The 25,657-nt window shown below is 35.0% G+C and overlaps 1 protein-coding gene across 12 annotated transcripts in view; it reads right to left on the bottom strand.

Annotated features, from left to right (window-relative positions):
* Nucleotides 1–25,657, bottom strand: part of LOC118262972 (potassium voltage-gated channel protein Shaker) — a 347,989-nt gene that overhangs the window by 118,553 nt on the left and 203,779 nt on the right. Inside the window, exon 1 of one of the 12 annotated variants that reach the window (XM_035574739.2) lies at nt 20,603–20,759. The exons of 10 other annotated variants lie outside the window; for them this stretch is intronic. The gene's annotated coding sequence lies outside the window, so the exon portion shown is untranslated. Of the gene's footprint in view, nt 1–20,584; nt 20,760–25,657 lie in introns of those variants that run through there. One more of the 12 variants, XM_035574755.2, reaches the window with a different exon arrangement.

Genomic DNA, 25,657 nt, shown 5'->3' with positions numbered 1-25,657 from the left:
AAGGAAAACACTTGCAAATAATATCGGCTCCTTTGCTCTGAAATATCTTTTCATGTTACGTTTCTATTCGATGAATGATAAAAATATTTTAGAATGCCTTTGAATCGAATTTTATTGAGATTTTACGGCACGGAATTTCTAAGATGAAATAATCAAATCAGCCAGATGGGTATAAACAGAATTATTGATAGAGTTCGGTTTCCGATTTTATAAGTATTTTTAAATTGTAAGCGTCACTAGTAATATATCAGACATTATTTCAAGGCGCTACACGCTGGGCGGGTGCCCTAAGATCCCGCAGCTCTTGGCTCGTCGCCAGCGCCGAGGGTTTCTCTGAGAAGTGTGCGGATACACCATCGGATAGGAAGTAGGTACATTAAAGTATACGCGTTTTAATGGAGGTTGTTGAATTATTATTTTATTCCGCCGGGTTTGCGGGTTTCACAGCGCCAATACGGCTCTTGTTGTACTACAATATTACGTCACGAAGCTCTAAGTTGCCGTTATTCGGTTTAATGGTGTGCTCCAGAAAATATAATCGTTCGTGTGACGTAATCTTAAAGATCTTCGAGGAGCGCAGAGCGTGACGTAACAAGAACAATTGTTTTTGACGCGGTGATGGCTTTTATTACGTGATTTGGTATTTCTTTGTGTTCTCTTAATATTGTTAAGAACAGAGATTACTGGCTGTAGAAAATAAATTAAGGAAAATGTGTTGCGGTGTGAAACGTGGAAAGGTTACGGCACACTGTTACGCCACCGCTCCAATTCAACTATAAACTTATCATTTAGAAGATTAGTTCGTATGTCGTACGATATACTCTTTCATAACATGAATACAAAAAATGACCGTGTGCTTACAGCGCGCCGTTGGCTTTTGCAAAGCCAAAACGTGCCGTGGCCGAGCCATTACTTCGTGGCATGTCCTTTATAGTGAACGCAGAACAGCCTTCACGGCTTCGATAGTTTCATAAATAACAAATTCGATGACACATGCGACCGCTGTGCGGAAGGCACAATGCAGTCTGCTAGTATTGTCCGTTTATATCTATTTGTGTCGGCCGGGCGCGCGCCGGACGGCCGGATAAACGGTTCGATTGCCCACTTTAGAATAAGTACTACTTAATCAAGAATGCACTTGTATCGAGAGTTTAGGATAGCAATTATGTCTTCGGTAGAAGAAAAAGCCAATAAGTCAAATTAAATATGATTTTTATTTTTATTAACAGCCAAAAGTGGTTGACTGTTGCAGTTTAAGCTTTGTTAAAAGTAGTTTATGCTGTAAATAATAAGTTTATTAATTTTATAATAAATAATAGTTCGAGCTAAAAATCGTTTATATAACGACAGTTAATGTTTGTCATTGAATACTTATATACTTTGATATTAGAAGTAGGCAGCAAATAGGATTTTTTAAAATCTCCAAGCTAGGCAGGTTTTTTAAATTTACGGAATGGTTATAAATATTAACGATGTATTGTTATAATTTGTTTATTCTTTTCTATACTTATTATTGATTTTAATTAGCTTTAAAGTTAATTTAAACTGAATTTTATTAGCAGTTTCACGACTAATGAAACGTTTGCTTAACAAATTGATATGTAAATTATACTATGAAGTGTTTTAACATACTAATTGACATTATGATGAACAGTGTTAATTATCGACAAATACCGCGTGAGGCGAATTGGTTGATATGTTACATTAACGCGAATACATATGAAGCAACCTGTTCTATTGTGACGAGAGTACGTCGTTAGTGTGCGTTTATAGGCTCTCGCGTAGCTTGAAACTGTTCGAGAATCACTCGAACAGTAAAGTAAGTTATATAACCTTAATTCATTCTCGGAATAAAGCTAGATAAAGTAGCTTTTTCATTTAGCTTTGTTTGTTGGTAATTGTGTAAAATAGTAAGAAACATACACATTTATAATATCAGTAGGATTAATCAAATTATTAGTTATTGTTGTTGTCGTTATTTATTAACTTTCAATCATTGGAACTCTTGTTATGAAACGAGCTCGACTATAAAATTATTAGAAGAAAAGTTAAATATTGTGATATCGAATCAAATTATTGCAGTTTTCCTGGTTTCAATTTCCGATATATTGCTTTTAAAGTCTAAGTATTATTAGCTTTTGTATTATTAACTAGTCTTTTGATGTTGGAACCTATGTATGTCAAGAAACAATACGTTCGTAGGTACTTGTTAAACATTAAATTTTCCACTTAACAGTTGATTCTATGGAGCAAGGAATAATTTGTTAAAGTGATTAGCTCCGGGCTATGTATTGTTCTGTCTATGTACTGATGTACTCGTATTTATTAATATTGGCAGTTAGAGGTGTGTGGCGGTTGATACTATCATTATGATTACAGATAGCGAAGTAAATTGCTATTTGTTATTGAAAGTTTAATGAAAAAAAAGTGAGTGTTTACTTTTATAAGTGGAACTAACAACCGCACTCAGATACATTTGAATTAATATGAACACTTAAATTATTATTTAGTAACGATTTTGTCTGACTAGATTAAGTTACCATCAAATGATTCTGAGTTAGATGGTAAATAAAATAATACATGGAATGTTTAGTTTTGAATGTTTAGTGCTATAGAAATGCCATAAACCCATGAAAGAGTAGAAGTCAGTGAAGGTATCGGTTACTCACGACATTCTATTATTTACGCCCACAATTTGTTGACACCATTCATCCATTGAACTTTACGAAAACCAAGTGAATAGCAGTCGGTTCGTTACTTTGAAAACTTCATTCGAAAATATTTGTTTATCATTATTTGTGGCAAATTTAATTGGGTTGCTTTAGTAGTCGTGGTCTTGTGGTTGACCTGTTTCTTAACAACGGAGGTTGATTGGCTAAGGGTCTTGAAGCAACGCGACCGTTTCACAATTACGTTATTTGCGTTTAATTGCTTCGGTGGTTCTTAGGAATGAGAGAGGTGGATGATTAAATGCCAATATAGTCCTCAATGGTGAGACTTGGGTATTTTACTAATTGAAGCGGTTACTTGAAAGTTGGAAGGTACTCAGCTGAGTGATCCTAGTTGTGTTGTGTGTTCGCGCTAAAGTAATTTTCTTCTTAAACGAATGTTACCAGTGTACACGAAGCGCAGCTGAGCACCAATCGCTTTAGTTCACAGCAGTTCGATACTGTTGAAAAATTCCTCAAAACGTGACCGGGAACAACCCGCTATACTTACGAGGCGTTCGCTTTACACGCCCGTGATATCATTTCTTGATAGGAACATTGTTTATCTGCGAGCGATTTACTTTGTTCGAGAGATTTTTGTCTTTTATAGAAATCGGGTTTTGTTTTTAATTTATGTTTAGGGGGTGGCTTTAGGGACGTATATAATTTTAAATTCACCACATCAAAGTCTTCGATGACAAACAGGCGTGGTATTACGTTACGTGTTATGCAATGAAAGCCTTTCTTTTATAAGTGATACTCCAAGCACCCTCACCACCAAAAAATAATACCTCAACAGTAGGTGACTTATAATTCAACATTCTCATTCAACCAGGCACACAGAATGTATTTGGGTAGCCGTATACCTGGTGGCGTACACACAGGTACGGATTGCTAATTGATTTGTCAACCAACCGATGATTTCATTGGCTTACCGATGCGAAAGTCAGGATTACAATGTCGCGAATATTTGGCTATCCAATGCTGGTATTGACTTTTCACTGTATTTTGTATATTTTTTTCAGATAGATGGTTCAATAGTTAACATGAAGGTAACAATATGGATTTTTAAATAAATAATTGCCTGTTTTAATAGTTGGTAATAATGGGTCATAACATTCGTAGTACTACACGACCATAACAAGACTTAAAACATAGAATTACAAAGAAATTGAACAATAAATAATCGGTAGGTATTACGTAGCGAACCCGTTAATTTTGCCGCCTCCGCCGCGGTGCACCCGGTGTAAACTAATGGCTATTCGTGCGGTCAACGCGTGCACTACAGGCGTTACTTCCTTTCATTCATTGTCTATCTTTCCAGCTATGGCTCACGAATACCTAGGCTTAATTAAATGACCAATTTTCAGCTATTGTTTAGTTTTAGTTTTGGTTAGTCAAAATTGTATACAAAGTTGTGTGTATAATATGTGTGGATAAATTAAAAGGGGAATATGGCATCATGGATTTAAGTTGTCATATTATATTAATAACTAAAATACAATGACACAATTTAGTCTACGGAAGGCTAAGTATATGCACTAAAGGGTAGGGGTTCAAAAAAGCCCTATCGTTGTTACCTACTAAATGTTTTGCAACTTCCAAATAAAGATCAAAAATATCAAAAGAAAAATCAATTTTAATAACAAACTTTTGATTGCTGAAATCATTGAAATCGAGACCCATGGCGCGGCGCGTTGGTTTGATCATAAATTACTTTAATTGGCACATATGGCAGGATGGCTCACTCTCAGCGTATAATAAAATTTAACAGGGGAAGTAACAACATGGTTTGCCCAAAAACGTGCAAAATTGTTTTTTTTTATGGGATAAGCTCGCAAACGAACAGAAGGATTACCTGATGGTAAGCAATTGGTACCGCCCTGGACATCTAAAACACCGGAGGGCCTTTTGGGTTGGTTGGGGAGATTTTTTTTTAATTATTATTACTTCTCCACGGAATTTTGGTCCGTGCTTTTGTCATTCATTTACTAGGGATATTCGGGAGGGGAGAGTTGGGCCTCTGCTAACCTCACTCATATGCCGAAACATAATGCAAGCGTTGTTTCACGCTGCTTTTCTGTGAAAGCGTGGTATCACTCAGGTCGAGCCGGCCCATACGTGCTAAAACATGGCTCTTCCATACTTGAAATTTTGGCGAAGAGTTTGCCATCCCTGAGACCCGGATGTTGAAAACACGAGAGCGATAGAAGTGGTGCTTACAAAGACTCCCTGTTTTTGTTTAGTTGTGGTCATCTTGTTCAAATGCTGTTGACAGTTCCGAATTCATCTTATTATACGGTAAACTGCACATTTTGCTTATTATGTTAATTAAAAAATTGGGGGTTGAATAGGTAATTTACATAAGTACCTCTTACAAGATAATTTGGACGAATAAAGTACAGGAGAAATATTCGTTTTACAAAATAATAATTGGAGACCAATACATTATTCTTAATGTGTATTTATAGATAGGTATTTTATGTTTTTACACTTCGCAATGTGAGATTAAGACACTGTTATTCAGTGAGATAAGATATAGGAAAAGTTAACACCCTAAATTGCTTTTATATTATATTTTTTATATAAAGCGTTCCTTTTCTCCTTTCACCACAAACTCAGTGTTGACAGACACCACATTTGTTACCACAAAACTACAGTTTCGAGTGAAACAATCGTAAAAATTCAGTGGTGACCACACGCAACTACATATTGACACTGTCAGCTTATGACCACGTGTTCAGTTGTGGCTAATTTTACACCTAATTTTGTATTCAACTAACTACTTCCGCGCGGTTTCACCTGCTCCTATTGATCGTTGCGTAATATTTTATAGTTTAAAGCCTTTCTCGATAAATCAATTATCACGACATACAGTCTCTATGTCTGTCTCAATGTCCCTTTGTATGCTTAAATCTTTAAAACTACACAACGGATTTAAATGAGATTTTTTTAAGAGATATAGTTATTCAAGAGGAAGGTTTATGTATAAAACTTGCATAATATACTACCATTGCATCCATGCAAAGCTGGGGCGGATAGCTAGTATAAGATATAACGCGAAAAGCATAATTTAATCGAATCAGTAGTTTAACAAACAAACTCTTCAGCCTTTTAATATTATAAGTAAGATAGACTAACGTCATGCTTGCAAGCTGCAGCCTCACTCCCGGAATCCGAGAGCTTCTTTATCATATTAGTTGGACAGTAGAAATTAGCAGCTAGACATGTAAGAGCATCCCACGAGAACCATACATTTTCACAGAATGAAAAGTGGCGTACTCTGAATATTACAAGCGGGCAGGTGGAGGGAATTCTTAAACGTTGCGCCTGTGTGATCAGTTGCATGTATGTGGAGCTAAAAAGGTACCGTATATAGGAATCGGTTTTCCCTACCTCATTGTTAAAGTCAAAGTCAAATCACTTATTCCAGTTAAACCATAAATACTTAGGTACTTCGAAACGTCAACTTAAGTGCCTAATAGCCCAAAGCTGTCAGTGGTCAAATTCAAATTCAAATTCTTTGTTGCTTTCAGTAATGTGATATACCTAAATTACCTAGTTCTTATAATTATGTATAATATATGGGTAACAATTAAGCAACCTGTCGGCCACGCAGTCAAAAAGTCTGTGGTCTATATACTAGGAAGTATAATCAGATAATAACGAATTCTTTTGGGTTTTAGCAAACGTTTTATCAATTAACGTTTATTTGTTATTTAATGTATGTACATACTCGTAGATATAGAAAGAATAACTAAACACTCAGAACAAAGATATTTATTCATTGTTAGATAGTTCAATTGCATGAAAGTTATATAAAGTAAAGAATTGGTTTACTGGGTCTCTGAGGTTTAATTGATTAGCTGCAGATAGCGGAAACCAATCGAAGTGTTTGCTAGGACACAATCGTTGTTTATACGCCGCTGCGACGGAGGACCGTTGGCAGAGTAAATTCTCTCACAGATTTCTAGAATGCCTTTATATATTTTTGTGGTAATTGAAAACTATTGAATACTAGCTTCGACCCGGGGCTTCTCTCACGTTGTCGTAGGATAGAAAGTAGTTTATATTTTATTCCGGACCACAATATATCCCCGTTCCAAATTTCATTTATGTACAAAATAACAAACATGTACAAAAACTTACAAACTTTCGCATTTAAAATATTAGTCTTATTTAAGTAATTGTGGCACTGTTTATTGGTGTGTAAGTGATTGTGACTTATACAAACAAATTATTATTTCAGTAATATTGTCTATTTAACTATAGAACAAACTCATAACAAAATAAAAAACAAGAAGTACTTAAATTCCGAAACTATAGCACTTTCAGCCTTTTCACGCTAATTCGAGGCTTACACTAAGATTTTCCATTCAACGGAATTTTGTAAGAAGTTTCAGGAGTTTCATGTAAGCGCACTACATTAACAAGAACTCGCAGAGATTCAAAAGTTGTGAGTTGAAAAGTACAATTTCATACCTCTTAAAGCCGAGTACAGACTAGACGCGGTACAATAGCCTGCACTACTGTCGCTGTGTAGCACTAGGCTTACATTTTTAAACGGTTTTATTTAAGTTGCTCCGTTTATTTGTTTGTTTGGGTCAACTACTTTTGAAAAACCGAAGATTCTTAATAAAGTTTTATACATTTCAAAAAGGTATTATACACGTACTAGCTACTGTTATGTGATTTTACCCGGCTCCTGTCAATCATAGCGTGATCATAAATGCATTATCTAACACAAAAGTCATTTATCAAATGGGACCAGAAGTTTCGGTGATGTTTATATTTTTTATGGAATAGGAGCCAAACGAGCAGATGTTACGTGGTGGTAAGCCATCAGCACCGTCTATGGACACCCGTAACACTCGAGGAGTCACAGTTGCGTTGGCGTTCTTTTTAGAAGGAATACGCTCTTTTCTTGAAGGTTTGAAGTTCGTATCGGATTAGCGCGTTTAAACAAACTCTTCAGTTTTATATATCAGAACAGATGTAGAAGTTGGGATAACATAACATTATCTTTCTATAATAAGGTATCTACAGTTACTCGTTTCCTCAATTATTTTATATAACATAATATTATTACTTTGTTAGAAGATGAGGAAATAATATAGAACTTCACCGAATACACTACCGTATATTATCAAAATTTTTCGGTACCGAATATTTTTGTTTAATTTCGAGACAACTTCCATTTTGTGGGACTCATTATTCCTTTGGGAAAATACACATGTACTTATGTAAGTACCTAATTGAGTAAAATTTCTTTTACGATTACGTCATACGAAGAAGTTTTTTTTTAATTTGTCATTTTTGTTTGTTACTTAATTACGTCAAAACGGCTGAAAGGATCGAGATGAAATTTGGAACAAGCGTAGATCATGGTTTGGAATAACACATAGAAAACTTATTTATGTGGCGGCTGAAGCCGCTGATAGAATCTAGTATAATAAACACAACATTTTGTAAATTTTCGTTACGTAATGTTTTACACGTGACCAGAAGGCTGGCTATTTCTTCAGTCAGAAGATAAGCACTGCCATTCAACGTAGCAATGCGGCCAGTCTTCTGGGAACGTTTAGCTGTGACAGTGATGCGGACGAGTACTTTGACGCCTAATGGTGGGAATTTTTATTTCACGTTGTTATATAAAACTACTGAACACACACACAAATGCAAAAAGCACAAGTTTTATCCAACACTCGTAGAACAAAGTTCTATATCTCCAAATATAATAAAAGATCTTTCTCATAACAAAAGTTTCGTACATTTGTCGCTTAGGTACTTTGCTTCATAAATATACAAAGATATAATATTGTATATAAAACAAATTCACAGATTAATACAAGCAATCCCGTTTTGTCTAGCATCAAGAGAACGATTCAGATGAACTATTTTTGTTGCAAAATAAATCTTCTGCCGTTCGCTAACAGTTTCTTTTTATATAATCGACAGATCCAAGTGCTAAGCATTCGGTTATTTGGAAGTTCTAGCAAGTTGCTGAAGCACTTGAAAGTTTTCTATGTACACATAGATCCTCGGTTTATAAGGGAACGGTTTTAACTTCGCTTTTTATGCATAAAACCTAAGAAGAAAATTGTCGTAAAATACATTGAGAGGAGAGATATTTACTAATAAACTACTAAAAATATTATAAGGAAAATTTTTCGATTGTCTGAGCTATTGAATAAGCTTTTCCTTAGTAATAAATTAATAAAAAATCGATCATCATTAAAACAAAATATTAATTTATCTCACTTCTAATAATTAAAATATTATATAGTTTTTGAATCCATTATGACATTATATTATTCATTATTTGAGTGTATTTATTGGAACACACTAAGTAACGATTAAACACTATCTTGCTATGTAGTGCTATCTCATAAAATTGCGACATGACGATCTCTTTTTAATCGTTAGCCGTAGAACGCCACTCTAAGCTGCAACGTTATTAAATTTAAAATTATGATCATTTTATTCCAAGCCAGTATTATAGCTGATGGTACCATTACATAATGTACGATAGTCACAATGCCTGTTTGTATGTTCACTGTTGCGAAAATCATTTTGCACTATCAACGCTTTTCGAATGAATGTTTCGATTTAAAATTTTATACCGAAATGTAAAATTATTTCGCGACGTGTGGTCGACTTGTGTGGATTCATGAGCGAAAGATTGTGTCTGTGTTATTTCGTGCTTGAGTACTCTCTCTGACAATTTGTAGCAGAAATACATGTCTGACGTTATGAAATAGCTTTAAAATCTTCACGTATTTGTACTTACAAGAAGATATTTATAAGAATGAAGTTCAATCTAAAAGTTTAATCACCACGATAAAACATAAAAACGTATTATTTTTCACACGAAACAAAACTTCAGTTTGCTTAATGATATTCATGAATTAACGTAATTATTTCACTATAGCAGCCACCGCTGCGGCTATAAGATACAAAATGCCGTGGCACCATCCTAAGGACACTTTCGCCATGGAACTTAAGGGGGCCGTTTAACCGCGTCGATAGTCAACAACTCGAAGAGACAATAAGCGAGAGCTCTTTCATTCAAGTGCTTTTCTTAGCGTTCCGAACTTTGACCGGTCTGTTCGAAATTGCGATATCCAAGCCACATATATTATGCCCTATACAGCTATGCACATCTGGGTCAAAAACACAGCTCGCTCAACTGGAAAATTTTGCTTAACGCGAATATATCATAGCGTCGAAAGTCTAAAACGGCAGCAATCCAATACATCAAGCTGGAGATCGCATAAAAATGTAGCACACACTCAAAGATTTTTATTGTGTAATCTGTTGCAGTACGGTACCAAATTATAGTGTGATTATGTTTGAAAAGATTTATTGTGGTATTGTGAATTTTATTGTATAATTGTTATAAAATATGTTTGTATTCAAGTTTTCCTGTTGTAGGTATATTATAGCGTGCAGGGGCCTTAGTCTGCAATTACAATTGTGTCAGAATGGTCGATCATTGATCAGTGCAAGAGGGACGAAGCATACAACCTACATAGCTCCGTCCCTCTTGCACTGATCAATGATCGACCATTCTGACACAATTGTAATAGCAGACTAAGGCCCCAGGTCTGTGGATAGCAAACAAGACTGCTTGACCGGAAAGAGCCATGAGACTACCACAGATGGGGCCCAGGAGGACTGATGCCTGATCCGAAGCTGTGGGCTACCTAGCGAAAAAAATGAAGCGCTAAAAGCGACTTGGCTCCGAAAAGCTGGAGTAGGAACGGGGTGGTTTTTAGCCAGTAAGAGTTTGAAACTCCCTCTCATCTCGCCCGAGGTGTGAGAAGTCACTGGAGGATTTTATCACCACAAAAAGGGATATTATATAGTTAATTTATTGCTCTCCGCAATCACACTTCCTAGACTGTTAATACTATCACGAGAATTGTACAACAATAAACCGGCAATAATATAAAGGTTTTTAATCAAAATAGCCGCGAGACTATCCGCCAACAAGCCTAATAGATTTGTATTATTCGAGATCAGGTCTCGATTTTCTCATTTCTCACATACCATGCGTTGGAAGCCGCACTGGAAAATCTAGGAACGTGCTTTCATCGTTTAGCAGTGCTCACTATTCTTTCATCTCAGCTGTACCATGATAGTGGTTGTGGTCAGCAATGTGCTTTATTAACCGACTTCAAATAAGCTGGTTCTCAGTTTGACCTGTATGTATGTTTGTAAGTTTGTGCGCGTTTATCTCGCATATGGCTACATGGATTTTGATGCGGTTTTCAGTGTCAGATTTAGGAGAATATTTTAGGTATATTACCTGACGTAAAACAATTGGGGTACCCACTTCAAGTTTTGAAAGCGGTTTGCTTTTTTTTAAGTTTTATTATTTAGATTTATTAATGTAATTTAACTCAAATTTTTATACCGATATTACGGATTTCAAATCTCATATTTTTTAGAACGTTAAACTGTTTACATGTTATATTGAAAAGTAAAATATAGGTAATAATAATTAAGATTGATTACCTACATTGAAAACAATGATTTACTCATTTATCAAAATAATGAAAGGAAAATTGGAATTAAATATATAAAATGAAATTTCATCAATGAAATTGAAATAAACCGCTTTTCGCTGTCCGGGAAAATTGTTAATCGCTTTGGTAAATTTTACCTCTCATTGAAATGTTGTATCATTTTATTTTCATCGTGTAAGTTTGTTGCGTAGACTTAACACTCGGCTTTCATAATAAAATTCAATGGAAAATTTAATATTTTATTGGCCCAAACTTTTCAACCGTTAAAAATGGTAAAACTGAACTTTAAATTCTGAAGCTTTATTTATAAAGCTGAGTATTGCTTGTCGGGGGAAATATTACGGATTGATTTTTCTTAGTTACGAATATATCTTACTATTTTTGATAAATAAGCATTTTTACCACATTTTATTGTATATATTTTTAATTGAACTTTTTTCGGTTGATAGCTTCATTGGTAAGTATAAATAGGACAAAATATTTTTTATACGACATAAGAAATGTTATTAAATTACCCCAGTGTAGGAGTTACCGGTCAAAATCGTGTGATGTAACCTTTACAATAAATGCTATACAATAATAGACATGGTTCTATTATTTACATAAATATGTGTTATGATATTTAACATATAAGGTCGGATTTTCATTACGCTACGATAGGTTAACCTAATTAACCGGTATACTCAGAGTCATTTAATGGTTACTTAACCCAGACCTTAGCTATTGTTTTCAGAACAAAATCTTTACTAAGGAATTGTTTGAGTAATCATTAAATGTCTTTGAGTACGGCAGTACGTGAATTAAAATGTGAATAGATGTAAAAAGTAAAGACAGCTCTACGACATAGATCATAAAGGCGATTTGTGGTTGAAACAAGAGATTGCGGTAATTGTAGGTTCGATGCGGCGGCAGATTGTAACCGTTTCCAGTTCAATAGTCAGCTGGGCAACGAAACCACCAGCTCAGGGGAGCACTTGCACGTCGCATTCACCACAACCCTTAATGGATATCCATGTATCCACATTCATCCATTAATCCCAATTCCAAATCGATACCACAGAGATTTTTCAATTCAATTACCAAGTAAGTGATCACATTTTCATTACATTTTTAGGCCAATGAACTTTGCACCTAAATAACGTTTACCTAGATCTTGATTCAGCTTACCCCACCCTATTACACTCTAGCTATTACCGAGATATGCGTATGTACTGTTTACATGCCAACCAATTAACGGCACTCATAACACAACTAAACGCCTAATAGCCCATACATTACACACACATGGGTAAACAATGTAATGTATACATGCAATAATTAAGAATACGTCTCGGTATGGAACTATCAATAGTATGACATAGTATAATGATGGGTTGGACTACAAAATAATTGATAAGGTCTACCAATTGTAATTGAAATTAAATGAATTAATAAAACTGTTCCAAAAAGCCTTCAAAAAGCATAAATCTCACATCGAAAAATAAATACAAAGTTCTTGAGCAAGCATAATTTTATTTTGCCGTGGTTTCCGCAAGTAAGATGAGAATGTAAATTGTACGGGTCCCTATTTAAAATGTACGTTTCAAGGACGCGGTAAACTCAATTTTACGGCTTAGTTACATTATTGATTTTGGTCGAACAAAAGTTTGTTCGTAGCTTGAATGAAGGAGCGCAATTCCATACAATCACATAGGCAATCAACTTAAATGACGGCTTTTTCAAGAATTGCCTTCTGTAATGTCCGTCATCGAGTGATTTAACTGCAAGTCCAACAGTACTGGACTACGGTGATATTATAGAAGCTATTGGAAATTATTATAAATTCAACAGCTCGTTAGTCGATTCTCAGAATTCGTTACACGTTTCCAACTCAAGGGAAAAAAGCTAGTTACCTAAATCCAATCGAAAAGAATTCTCAAAGACATTGAACACATCTGTTTGAAGATCGGACGTTCTACGGGGAAAATTAAAAGAATCAACCTGCTTCGTACAGATACGATTCTGTAAAACTAGCTATCCTTGATTTGATACACTTGGTATTGAATGTTGGGGTCAATAATAGAGATTGTACAATTAATACAACATCGTCAATTGACAAGTGATGAAATGTCTTGTAAGTTCTCATAAGTACCTTCGTTTGATATACACAAAGTTTGATTTTCAGTAGCTATTTAAAATTTAACTGCATCTCTTTGTAGCCAAAGAATTAATTACTAGAAAGTTTTGAGAAGTACTTACTTCTCGCTCCTTTCAAACAGTGCAAGAGTTCTGCTACAGACTGCCCTGCGGGTATAAACGACGTGGTGGATTTTTCAAAAGAAATATACATATAACTTTATTGGAATATTTTCTAAAGAAACTCTCCACGGGTGGCCTGGAAACTAATGAGAAAATATTTAAGCTGAACTAGAACTTTAATATAAATGAATATTCACTTTCTAAAGAAGCAATTATTGAAATGATTTCTCCGCTTAAATTGTACAAATGTTACTTTACGAGCGGCGTGGCGCGTTATAGCATTTACCAGCAGTCGGCATGCTTAAGGCTTGTTGGAAACAAGCTATGCGTGGAAATGGTTTTTATGATTGAAAAATATGGAAAAATCCCCAGCCATTGAAAGTCACAGTTTGTTTGTGTGTATTGGTATGTAATAAGTAATTAACATTCACTTGGGTACGGTAGTGGAGGAGGTTGTTGGAATTTTTTAAATTCTGCAGCAAACATAATAAGAGAAGTTGAGTAATTTCTAAGCGTTAGCGCAGCTCTTTGTTTATTTTCCGAATCACCGTTAAAATGGTGCGAGGCGAATGTACATCTTAATTTAAAGTAATTTTAAAGTATTATGCAACGGAGCGTAGTTCTTTCTTTTCCTTTGTAGACTTTGCATCATTGTGACAGAAAATGCATTATCCAGCTACGCCATTGGAATCGGAGTATCAGGAGTAATGTCCAGTCGTTTATCAAAGTCACATTTGTTTTCGTCGCGCAAAATACATTTTAAGAGTTGAGAATTATCATCTACAGATGTCGGGAGATAATTTTCACGGTGCGACCTTGTTGGATGATTATTTGAAGGGCTTAGAATCCGAACTTTGTTTTACAGGCCCACATTGAACGGCAACCGTCACAACCCAGCAACAGAAATGTTTTTAAATTGATTTATGCGACGAATATTTTACGTTACAATTTCAAAGTTGAGAAATTTTGTAAAATAGGATCTAAGAAGCGTGAATGAGAGCAGCAAATTTATTGTTACTGCGAGCTGGGCGTCGGGGCCAGGGGGATGAGCTGCGCCGGCTCCAGCTATATCCAGCTGGTAACGAATATGCCGCGTCACCCGCAGCTTTCGAGTGCACCCTTCCGTTAAATAGACATTGGCTTGTGAGAATAGCTATCACATTTATAATAGAAACTCGCTCGAGACCCACCAGTTTACGGAGGAAATCAAATGACAGCACCCCAGCGGGACTTCACCTAAAGTTGAAGCATTGGAGTAGCAATAACTACATTCATTGTTCTAGTTTGAGTCTGAAGACAGTGTCATTCTATTAATTGTGGCCAGTGGCTTATTGTTTCGAGCCCTTTATTTAAGCACCGTGACAAAGTTCGAGACCAATCTGAGAGCAATGAAATGAAACAGCCAGCGAATACTGGGACCGTAATTTACAATCACACGGTGGATGGAAAATGCAACAAGAAAAAAAAAAACAAATGTGTCTAGAGAGCCGATGCTCATCAAGCCATTAGAAAAGTGAAAAACGGTTGGGTGCCCGAGAAAAGCGATTGTTTCTACAAAAAAAGGCGCAGCGTTCCGATTCTTTTGTGATCACTAAGTAGAAAGAAGTTACCAAGCTGTTTAAATCTTTGTTTAATAAAAGCTTGTTAAAATGTTCATTGCTCTAATGAACATTTTAACAAGCTAGCACAACTCTATATATATAATAGTTATGCTAAGGTACTTCTGCTTTGTAGTCAATTACTATATTTTAATTTTATCAAAAGGATGTAAACAGGTGAAAAAATGTAAAAAAATTGCAGAGACAAGAAAATCTTATGCTTTTAAGTATTAAATATTAATTAAATCTTTATTTTAATCCCCTATAACCGAGAAACAACCTAACCTTACTTATTATACGAAGAGGAGCAAGAAGGGTGTTCATGGTTTTATATCAGAAGTCACGGCAAGTTCAAGGTCGTAAGACAGAAGCATTCAACAATGATAATTACAAGGATAAAAACAGACATGACCTTAACCTCTTTCAGTAGCATAGGCACAGAAATAAACATATATTAATAAAATTTTTGACTGCACGGTTGGCGCGGTGGCTGGGCAACTGGCTGCCGCGCAACATGTAGCGGGTTTGATTCCCGCACGGAGCAACTCTTTGTGTGATCCACAAATTGTTGTTTTGGGTCTGGATGTCATGTGCATGTAAAATTGTATGTCTGTTAACACACCCACGACACAGGAGAAAATCATAGAGTAGGGAAACGTTTTTTTATAAAAAAAAAAAATTCAGAACGACAAATAACTTAGCTCTATCATAATGAAAACGTGTAAGATCACAATTTTAGCACTTTTTTAATATCAGAAGGCATCTCAGTGGTATTTGATTCATATATCAAAGCGATTTATGTAATTAAATAATACTTCGTAGTGCTCACGGCTCATGCCTGTGATAGGTTCGTTTTTTAACGAATCTCTTTCTAGATTTTTAGCATTCCTAGTTCTTTATCGAGTGTGTTAATTTTAATTTCAAAGTGTGTGTTTTTGTTGAAAATTCGTTTTACCGCTAGCTCATAACTCTCGTTTCTTAATTAATGTCACCGGTGCGAATGTATTGCAATATTCCAGAGATGCGTACCCCGAATCTATAATTAAAGTTCATTTATATATAGAAACCATACATTTTCTCCTAAATGTCTCACTTGGAGACTGGAAACAGTTTATTTTTCATAAATTATTTCTATTAATACACGTTTTCTATTCCTGTATTACTTTGAATACGATTTTGTCATTGACGCAGTCTCGTCTTTATGTCTTCTATATTCAAAGAAATACATTATAATATAGGTGATAAAACTTCTCGCCTTTATTTTAGAGGAAGTTGGCAGGTATCTGAAACTCAACATTAATTTTTTTTAGAAAATTTTGCTCAGAAACAAATCTGGATATTATACTATTATTTTCCAACCCAAACGGATTTCTATATGAAAAACGTTCTTGATTCAACTACATTGTCGAATTAATGGCTTTTCCGAAATGTCTGAAGAATAATAAGTTATTTAAACGACCATTAAAAAGTTTGACTATTAAACCCTTGGATCCTTTTACGATTTTACACAGAAGATCCGCATTATCGGATTTAAGAGAGAAATGATTCATATAAGGTCGATTTTGTAAAACTGTTTCGTTGTGCCTTTTAGTTTTATTAAGTAGTGGCTAAGCCCGGCTTTGCTCAGATTACCTTCCCTATGATTTTTTAATGCTATAATTGAACTTTGTACGAAGACACTTAAAAATCTTGTTTATAATATCTTTCCTTATCTCTGTATGTCATATTTTACTAAAAAAACACCGTCTAAATACCTAAGAGAATCTATAAAATATCGCAAGGCTATTTATGTTAATTTTACAATACAACCCATGTTCTCCGTAGCTCGGTCAATATTTTATTTTACGTTGTAAAATAAATTGATATTGTCTCTCAATGGTGACGCTCTTGTTGATATTACGTCGAGTGAAAAAACCGAGTTATTTATGGCTTAAAACGTTTCAATAAATGTTTTATAAGCGCCTTAGTTTATGCTCCTGGTATTTTAAATAGACTTTTATATATTTGCGTCTACTTATTACCTAACACCTTATTTGTGCTGTATGTATAAGACAGTGGTAATTATTAGTTTTGTCTATTTTCTTTTAGTACATATCTTAATATTGAACCTTTTTATCTTGTCACAAAAAACAGATTTTATACCTACATGAACTGAACTCTTGACTAAGAACTTGACTGATATGATCCATATATCAGAACTTATCGCCTTCGGTTCTCTGTATACATAATTTTATTATATCCTAATCTCATCATAATCGGTAATTGAGTATATAAATATCAGTCTAACGCTAAAATATGAACAGATACAGGGTGGAGATATCGTTTATATAAAATTTTAATAGTCAATTATCGTCTTTCTTTTACATCGTTACCGGATTGAAGACTTATCAGTTATGGCTGAATATCAATGTTTTAACAGACGAGTGCTATGCTAATTTCGACAATCCAATTACTGGGTACTTATTAATGATACTTTTACAGTTGTTTTTAAAGTTAATAGTTGTTATACTATTTTAAACTGGTTGTATATATTATATTTTTTTTCTAGTCTATTCCCAAAGTCAAAGTCAAAGCATTTTTTTTTTCAATTAATCGTATATTAAGCACTTTTAAAATGTCATATTGAATTGTCCGTCAGTCTGTCTGTCAATGAGCGGGTAACTATGAGCTTTACATACTCGTGTTTATTGAGAACTTGGCAAAGACAATTTAAATACCTAGCTCTTAGAAATTGGTTCTCTATTCTCATAACTCATTCGCTTGTTACAAGAAAAGTATAACTTGAACTGCTAATTTACGAAAAGAAAACAAAGGGGAGTGAATTAATTCACAATGTCAATATATTAATCTCTTGATTCTTTCATTGTTTTTATTTGTTCTCAAACAAGTGGTACCTACTCTACTAAGTGCATTGTCAAGGGGAAAGTTATTCATAATTTCTCTCCTTGATACTTCGGCTTATCGAATTAAGTACCTATCATTTTCGGAAATCCATTGTCTGTTTTAATCTTTAAGCTTCATTAAAGCGTTAGCATATCACGGTCTCGGTTCTCGAACCGTTCACAAGTTGATTTTAGCACAAGATTTTCTTTGTAGCTTTTCGATTTTCCTGTATGTGAAGAGAGATTGGTTCTATATGGTGCTTTTTAATTATGTTTTATGAAAGGAATCGCTTTTGTTGTTTGCTTTTTGTGTTGAAATCACAAGAAACTATTATTTTTATTTTAGTAAGATTAACAGGTGCTTAATAAGACATTATGTAACAAGTCCTCGAGTGTATGACTCGTAAATAAATAATAAGTTTAAGTTGTTAATAAAATTATTTTTGTTTAATATTTCTCTTTTACTAAAGTATTGCTAAAAACTTCCTTTGATATTATAAACTTATAATTTATTACCTTTAAATTTGAGAAAAGAATATACTTTTTCTTACTAAGAATATTCTTGGAGATCTTTTGGTAAAAATAGCAAAAGTTAAAAGATAAACAACTTTTTCTTTGCTTTATAAGAAATTCTTTGAAACCATCTCATTTTATGTTATACTTGATTTTTTGTTAAATTATACTTATTCATAATTAATTCAGTTGAGTTGTATCTTAAAAATTAGAAAGACAATACCTACTTTTTCCTAGGAACAGTTTTTCATGATTATCTTTATAAAGTACCTACCTAACAAATGTTTTTTTTTCCACTTTATGTTTTATTTTTTTATGGTTGTGTTTCCTCACAGACGTCATATTCCTTCGTTTCCGTTTTAGCGTATAATAAAAAAATACCTACTTATATTTTTTAGCAAATGATAAATGAAGAAAAAATTTAATTAACGTAGATTAGTAACTAAATTACTACGATTGGTATTAAATTTGGAATATTTTTTGAATTAAACGATTTCACGATATCTTCTCAATAGAATACAATTTGTTAATATTTTATTGTCATTTTAATAACACTGGGTTTCTCCTTTAATTCTGATAATTATGGTTTTACCTACCTACTAAATTTAACTAGGTTCTTGCATACGTAGTAAATATCCTTAATTGTTGTAATTTGTTAAAACATTGGGTAATCGTGTTTAGGGGACTTCTTTTAGCGAAGTATGCTTGTGTTAGGAGACCGCGCTTCCATAGCAAAATTTAATAAACACTGACTGCTAGGTTAGGTTAGGGTTAACTGAAAACTTGTGGGTTTTGTCCTTAATTGCTTTAATTGCATACCTAATTGGAAGAGTGTAAACTTGAACCATATAGTACACATGGCGTATATGTTACACATGGACACATGGGCTAGTTTAGCAGCGATTGCTTTTATTTTGCCCTATCGCTCACCTAATTATAAGGAAAATTACTGTGGACATATTAGAATGTCTAAAATATTATCCAGAATATGTCAAAAAGAAGACAGCCTTTTCGAGTACAAGAACAAGTCACAAAAAATATTTCGCAGTAGTAAAATGTACCTACCTACATGAAAAGGCTTCGTACACCAAGTGAATTTTCAAAAAAAGTTGTCAAATCACAAAAATCCAAAATAATTTAGTAGGATTCTCGATAGGTAATATTTCGAAGCTAGATTTTGACGTACAATTATAATGTTCGATTTAAATCTAAAGTTAATTGAATAAAGCAATGTTTGGAAAGCAATTCTTTTTTGTCTAAAAATAACAAAGAGAAAGGGTACGTCACATTTCTCACAATGTTTCAATTTATAAAATACTTAATTGCTATAAAGATAATACTCATTGTTGCTTGACACACATTGTGCTTCCTAATTCAACAATTAATTATGGTATACAACGTCCAGAGAATCAATTGAAAATGTATTTTTATAATAAAAAGGACTTTTTAAATGTAGGTTAAATTGTGACGTTAGGGGGCTATCTTTGCTTTAATGGCTCATTTAGTGACATTAATATTTGTAGATGGTGCTTTCTACCGAAATCTTGGCGGCATTTCAAAAACTACCGCAAACTATATTTAATATAACAAATTGTTTAAATAAATGGTGTGTCATCGGGCCACAACACCGGCTTCGATCCCCGTCCAATGCCTTACTTAATACCCTTCAGTCTCAACTTAAAAATTAACACACACGTCACCCTGTTCTATATAAATCCACTGGGACTTTGTACCGATTTTCCAACCGCAAACAGTAACCTAATGTTCATGGAACATGGTAATTTGGAGACCATTTCCATTTATATAACTTTGGCGCTGGATATTTGGCACAATAATTTCGGCTCTTCGAATTCGCAAATGCGAAACAATGTCACCAACCTTGGAAAAACTGTAAGATTCAAAATGAAAACACAAGAAAGCAAGGTTTTCGGTAATGAGGGAAGGCAGGAGCGCAACAATGACGGCCGGCTTCTGCAGCTCGGCTTTGTCCACCCAAACTCGGATCTTGAAAAATTACTTCATTTAACTTTGCCGGAATTGTATTCGCTCTTTGCAGTAACGAGAACGATAATTTACGCGCTTAACTATCGTCTACATGACGGCTGTCAGCATACGATACGCGGGAACCGCACCACCGGGAAGTTGAAACTGGCTTTTCGGAACAGTTGGCGCGACGGAGCCGATTGCGCGACGATGGTCCGCGCTCGCATCGGGCGGCGTCTGGACGCCGTGCTGTGGCGACTATGCCGAGCGGCCGCGGCGGCGCCTCCACGCTACTGCGGCACGCGCCCATCCGCGCTGCCCCGCGCCACCGCGACGCATCCCCCTAGCGCGCCGCGCGCCCCGCACTCCTACCGCGCTACCGCCCGCACGCACGCCGCATTCTTGCGTTCAGCTCGCCCTCAAGCGCGAATCCGACCCGCACAAAGAACCTAGACCACTTTGGGGGCGACTACGTCACTTCGACTATATCCACGCTTTCTGCAATACGCCGCTCACTCGCAAAAAGCTACCACATGTTACATTGCAGATGTCGTTAACAATTATAAACAAACTTCACACCAATCCGATACTAAACTTGGGGCAGGGGGACTTTTTTAATGGTGGGTATTTACAATGGTTCGCTTTAACACTTGAAATTCGCTGCAGTGCCATTAATTTGACATCGGGCATCTAAAAGTAAATTAGTGGCGCTGAATGGGATGCAGAGTTGTCCCCAACCATTGCAGAGCCAGAAGCGATTGAAATGTCGAATACAATTGTGTTTTCAAGATTTGACTGCACGGTTGGGGCAGTAGTCTTAGGTTTCTGGGCAATGTCTTGCAAATATTTCTATTCACGAACAGAAAAATTCTTTGTGTGTTCCGAAAATTTGTGTTTCGGAGCGTATGTATGTGAATTCAATACGACCACGACACAGGAGAAAATCCTATTTCGGGCCGACATTTTTAGAAATCTAAAAGAAGGTATAGGGGTTGATCGTTGGCGAGGGACGTCTATCGGACCTGTGTCGCCAACTTTATTCCAAGTATAGAGCACAAAGCACTACATCAACGACAATCTATCATTCATGACGTTCATTAAAGGAATTAGACGGTTGACACATGACACTGTAACGTAAGTCTGAAGTTTTACAACTTGGTGCAGTGAGTGGGTAATGAAGTGTTGAACAAATATACTTAGGTACTGCAAGACCCAGTTTCAAATATGTAGGATTGAAGACGGGTAAAGGAGTAAGATTTGGAATTTAATTTCCAAACGAATACCTAGACGTGAGACGAGATACGTACGGATTGGTTTTAATCGACTCATACAGCTTAAACAGATAGTTAGAACATGTGCACATTACGTAGAAATGAGTTTCCTGATGTATAGAAACTAGGAAACAACTCGTACACCTGACTGGTAACTAGATCGGTCGCCGGAAACGAGCCGTGCTGACTAGTAAATTACGAACAAGTATATTTGTAAGGAAATAAATGCGACGTTTGTTTCGACGGTGTTACTTTTTTAAACTAGCAGCCCGTCCCAACTTTGTTTATTCCTAGGAATTTAAACCTTATCCCCAGAACGATTAAAATGAAATTACCTATTACGATGCAATGATTTGGGAGTTTGCATATATTTAGAAAATTATTATTACTTTTTTATGTAGCTACGTATATCGCTGACACGCTGTTCCTTTGTTATCGAGGAGACATGTTGACAACGACCATTGATTACATTACTAGACAATATATAATTCAGGAGCTGCTTCGTAATGTTTTGATGGCCGCTATGTGCGACAATTTGTATAATCTATGTGTGTAATTTATATGACCGGGTGGTGAAACAGGCGCTTATAGTGACTGGAAAAGTCAATTCGTTGATAGAGGTTTGAAAATATTTTTAAGTATCACTGTGACTATATTTTTACTACATGTAGAAAAAAATAATTAAATCATAAAAAATATGATAAAATCGACATGTTTGTCTTAATACGTCTGTGCTATATACGTCTCAAGGTTTTAACTGTTGTCTATATCAATTTTATTTTCACTCATATTCGTCTTTTTTTCAAAGAGTTATATATGACATATTCATAATCAGAAGAAAAAAAGAATTATCAGCTAGATATTTTCTTTTCTTTTTTGGCAAAATAATTATAAACTGTATCATTAGCTTGTCAAATGACATACTGGACATTATTTTCCATAAAAAAACATAATAGGAAAATATATTACTAGAAGAAAATATAACACAGCGATCCCGGGAATATGTTTTGCATTTTGTTTGCATGCAGTTTGAACTTTTCGATTGTTCGTAAGTCTCGGACGTCAGATTATAATCCTGGTGGTGAGTCGTTTGCATATTCCGCAGAGCCTACAAAGCCAACAGGAGGAGAACTGAGCCATCGGTATTAATTCATGTTTGTTCATCGTTTGTTCGCTGTTTTGTTGTTTGTCGGTTATGAACTATTATATTTTTTAATTTATTTAAGTTTACTGTAACGTCAAATTTAGAGGTTGGGATTTGTGTTAGCTTCTCAACATCTGTTTTGTTCTACGTAGGTTATTTTTGTACCTTAATAATTTAGGAAAAAATAATGCACTAATGTAATTTTTGAACAATATCTTTATATTATTGAGATTTTAAGAAAAAGAGTTAAGCAAAAGAAAATTATCCGTTTCGACTCGCATTGCATTTTTAACTCTCGTTCTATGTTGTAAATGTGATTTTTTATGTTTGTTTGTTACTGCTTCACGTCAAAACGACTGTAGAGATCGGAGTGATATTTAAAACAGGGGTAAATTATGATTTAAAATAACAAATAGGCTATTTTTATTCAACGTGAACACGGGCGAAGTCGTTGGCAGAAGATAGTGTAAAGATAAATGTTAATTAAAAAATAATTAAAAAATTAGCAGGTAGGTATTATTACGCAATAATTTTCAATATAATATTTACAAAAGGAGGGGTCTCCCTCCTTTTCCTATCTTGAAGTCTTTCAGAATCCTGTGAAAAGTTTTCTAAGACATGAAATTCTTTGAAGTGTTGGTCGAAAATGCCAGGATTTGAGGGAAAGGGTGCCTTGCCTTGTGATTGAGGCAACATCAAAAACCTTACGGAGGTTACCCTATCCGATACGGAAACCAACACATTGTTTTACTTGAAAGGAAGATTCCTGTTAAAAACTGTTGACTATAAGACAAACTTGATAACAGTAACATGGTATCCGAAAATCTACCTATTTGTAGAAGTAATAAATCCCCCGTAATGTAAGTATTTTTTTTCAGCCTCAGAAATTAAATAGAACGTTTTGCGTTCATTTACGATTCTAATTCTAAATAAAACCTGACTAATAAAATTGACTTCTTTAAACACCAACGTATTGATAAAATTATACTATTAACGATTATTTAAAAAGTCGGCATTGAATGTAATTATTATTATTATTCGTATTTAAGTGTGTTTGTTTGTCTGTCTTGCGAGCGAGCGTCGAATTGATGTATTTTTTTAAAGTGGAAATAGTTGAGGGGATGGGCAGGACATCGCCTATTTTTCATCTTTTACTAACCCCCAACTGCCTTAAAATGGGGAATTTCAATTTAGAAAGCTATAAATCGGTAAATCTGCCGCCAACCACTAAAAACAACGTGGTAGAAGCGGGCAAAACTAGTATATTTGATGTATAAGAATATAATGATACATAGTTTGAAATAAGTCGTTGTATCCGGAGCAACACAGGATCGTTTAATTTAATAGCTACGCGCTGTTAAAAGTGACGTGGCGTCTGCGGCGCGGCAGCGTGGGACTTCACAATGTCCACACCACTTTATGACACCGACAATCATAAAACTGTTGTATTTCATAATATTAGGTGACTATACACCATATATCTGTCTTCAACTTTTAATTCGAATCATGTATCGGATTCAAGAACGTTGACAGTCGGTAGTTTTTCTTATATAAATTATTCCTTTGCCTTTTAACAATTAGAAAGATTCTCAATGACGTGCTTCCTGCATTGAATTTGACGTCATATTATTATGTGTTTATTGCCGAGGAACTGTGGTGACGCAATTTGTTAGGATAAAATTGTAAATTTATAATAGAGAAAAAAGAGATGATGGAGTAAAATAGCGTTGAACTGCCTCTACCTCTACAATGGAAGAAATTTTCAATAAAGGCCAGACCGCAGACTACTTTTCACTCAGAGTGCTTATATGCCAGTTGCATGAATGTTATGAAAGAAGTAAGAATCTGACACTCCCTCTAGCCTTGCCCAAGGCAAGAGAAGTCATTGGCTGATTTCCCCCCTTAAAAGAGCCATAGTAAGTTCATCCAAATAAGTTCTGGCCATTAGGTACACAAATAAATTTGTGTGGATAAGTCCAAAGGTATGAGTTTATGACAGCAGTTATAAAATTAATAGCTTTATAAATACATTAATTATAAAATCAGAATCCGAAATCTGTTTCGATTTCAAAATGTAACAGTAATATTACATAAACACCTACAAATTACGCGAACAGCGATATTAATATTATGATACATTGCTTTGCAAGCGTATATATTGAAAACTAGCCAGAAATGACGAAAACAAACGGGATGTAAATTAATTCTTGTCACTTGATACAACTGATAATGTCATTATTTTCATAAAACTACACGAATATTTACTCGAAACGAACGTTTACATTTTATTATTTTTAAAGTCGGATAATTCTGCAGCATACTAAATCGGCCCTAGAAGCCATTCTTAAATCGGATATTGTTCTGTACTCTTAGTACGAGTTTACGAAAACGAAACGAGAGCAAGTTCGACATTCTAATTGGTTGGTTCATTCGCGCTGGCCAATTCTAGTGCAGAACACGCTGTCGTTTCGATTTCGTTAAATGTAAAGCAAACTCGTAATATGGCTACTAGTACTGTCGTGCAGTCGTGATGGCCAGGAGGCTCAATATCCCGCTTCTCATGAATGAGGGTTCGACTCGGTTTCAAAACCTACCAACGTCAAGTACCAACGTGATTTTTTCCGAATTGTTTGTAATTTCTAAGATTATATAGACACCACTGACAATAATTGGCGAAGGAAAATATCGTGAGGAAACCTGGACTTTTAATTTCTTATTGTAAGTTTGAAATCACTAATTCACATTGAACAACAGTCACGATTAATGCTCAATGTGTGATGTGAAATGAC

Source organism: Spodoptera frugiperda, chromosome 25 (genome assembly GCF_023101765.2).
Source record: "Spodoptera frugiperda isolate SF20-4 chromosome 25, AGI-APGP_CSIRO_Sfru_2.0, whole genome shotgun sequence".
Classification (NCBI taxonomy): Eukaryota; Metazoa; Arthropoda; class Insecta; order Lepidoptera; family Noctuidae; genus Spodoptera; species Spodoptera frugiperda.
This window is presented reverse-complemented; position numbering and strand designations above follow the sequence as displayed.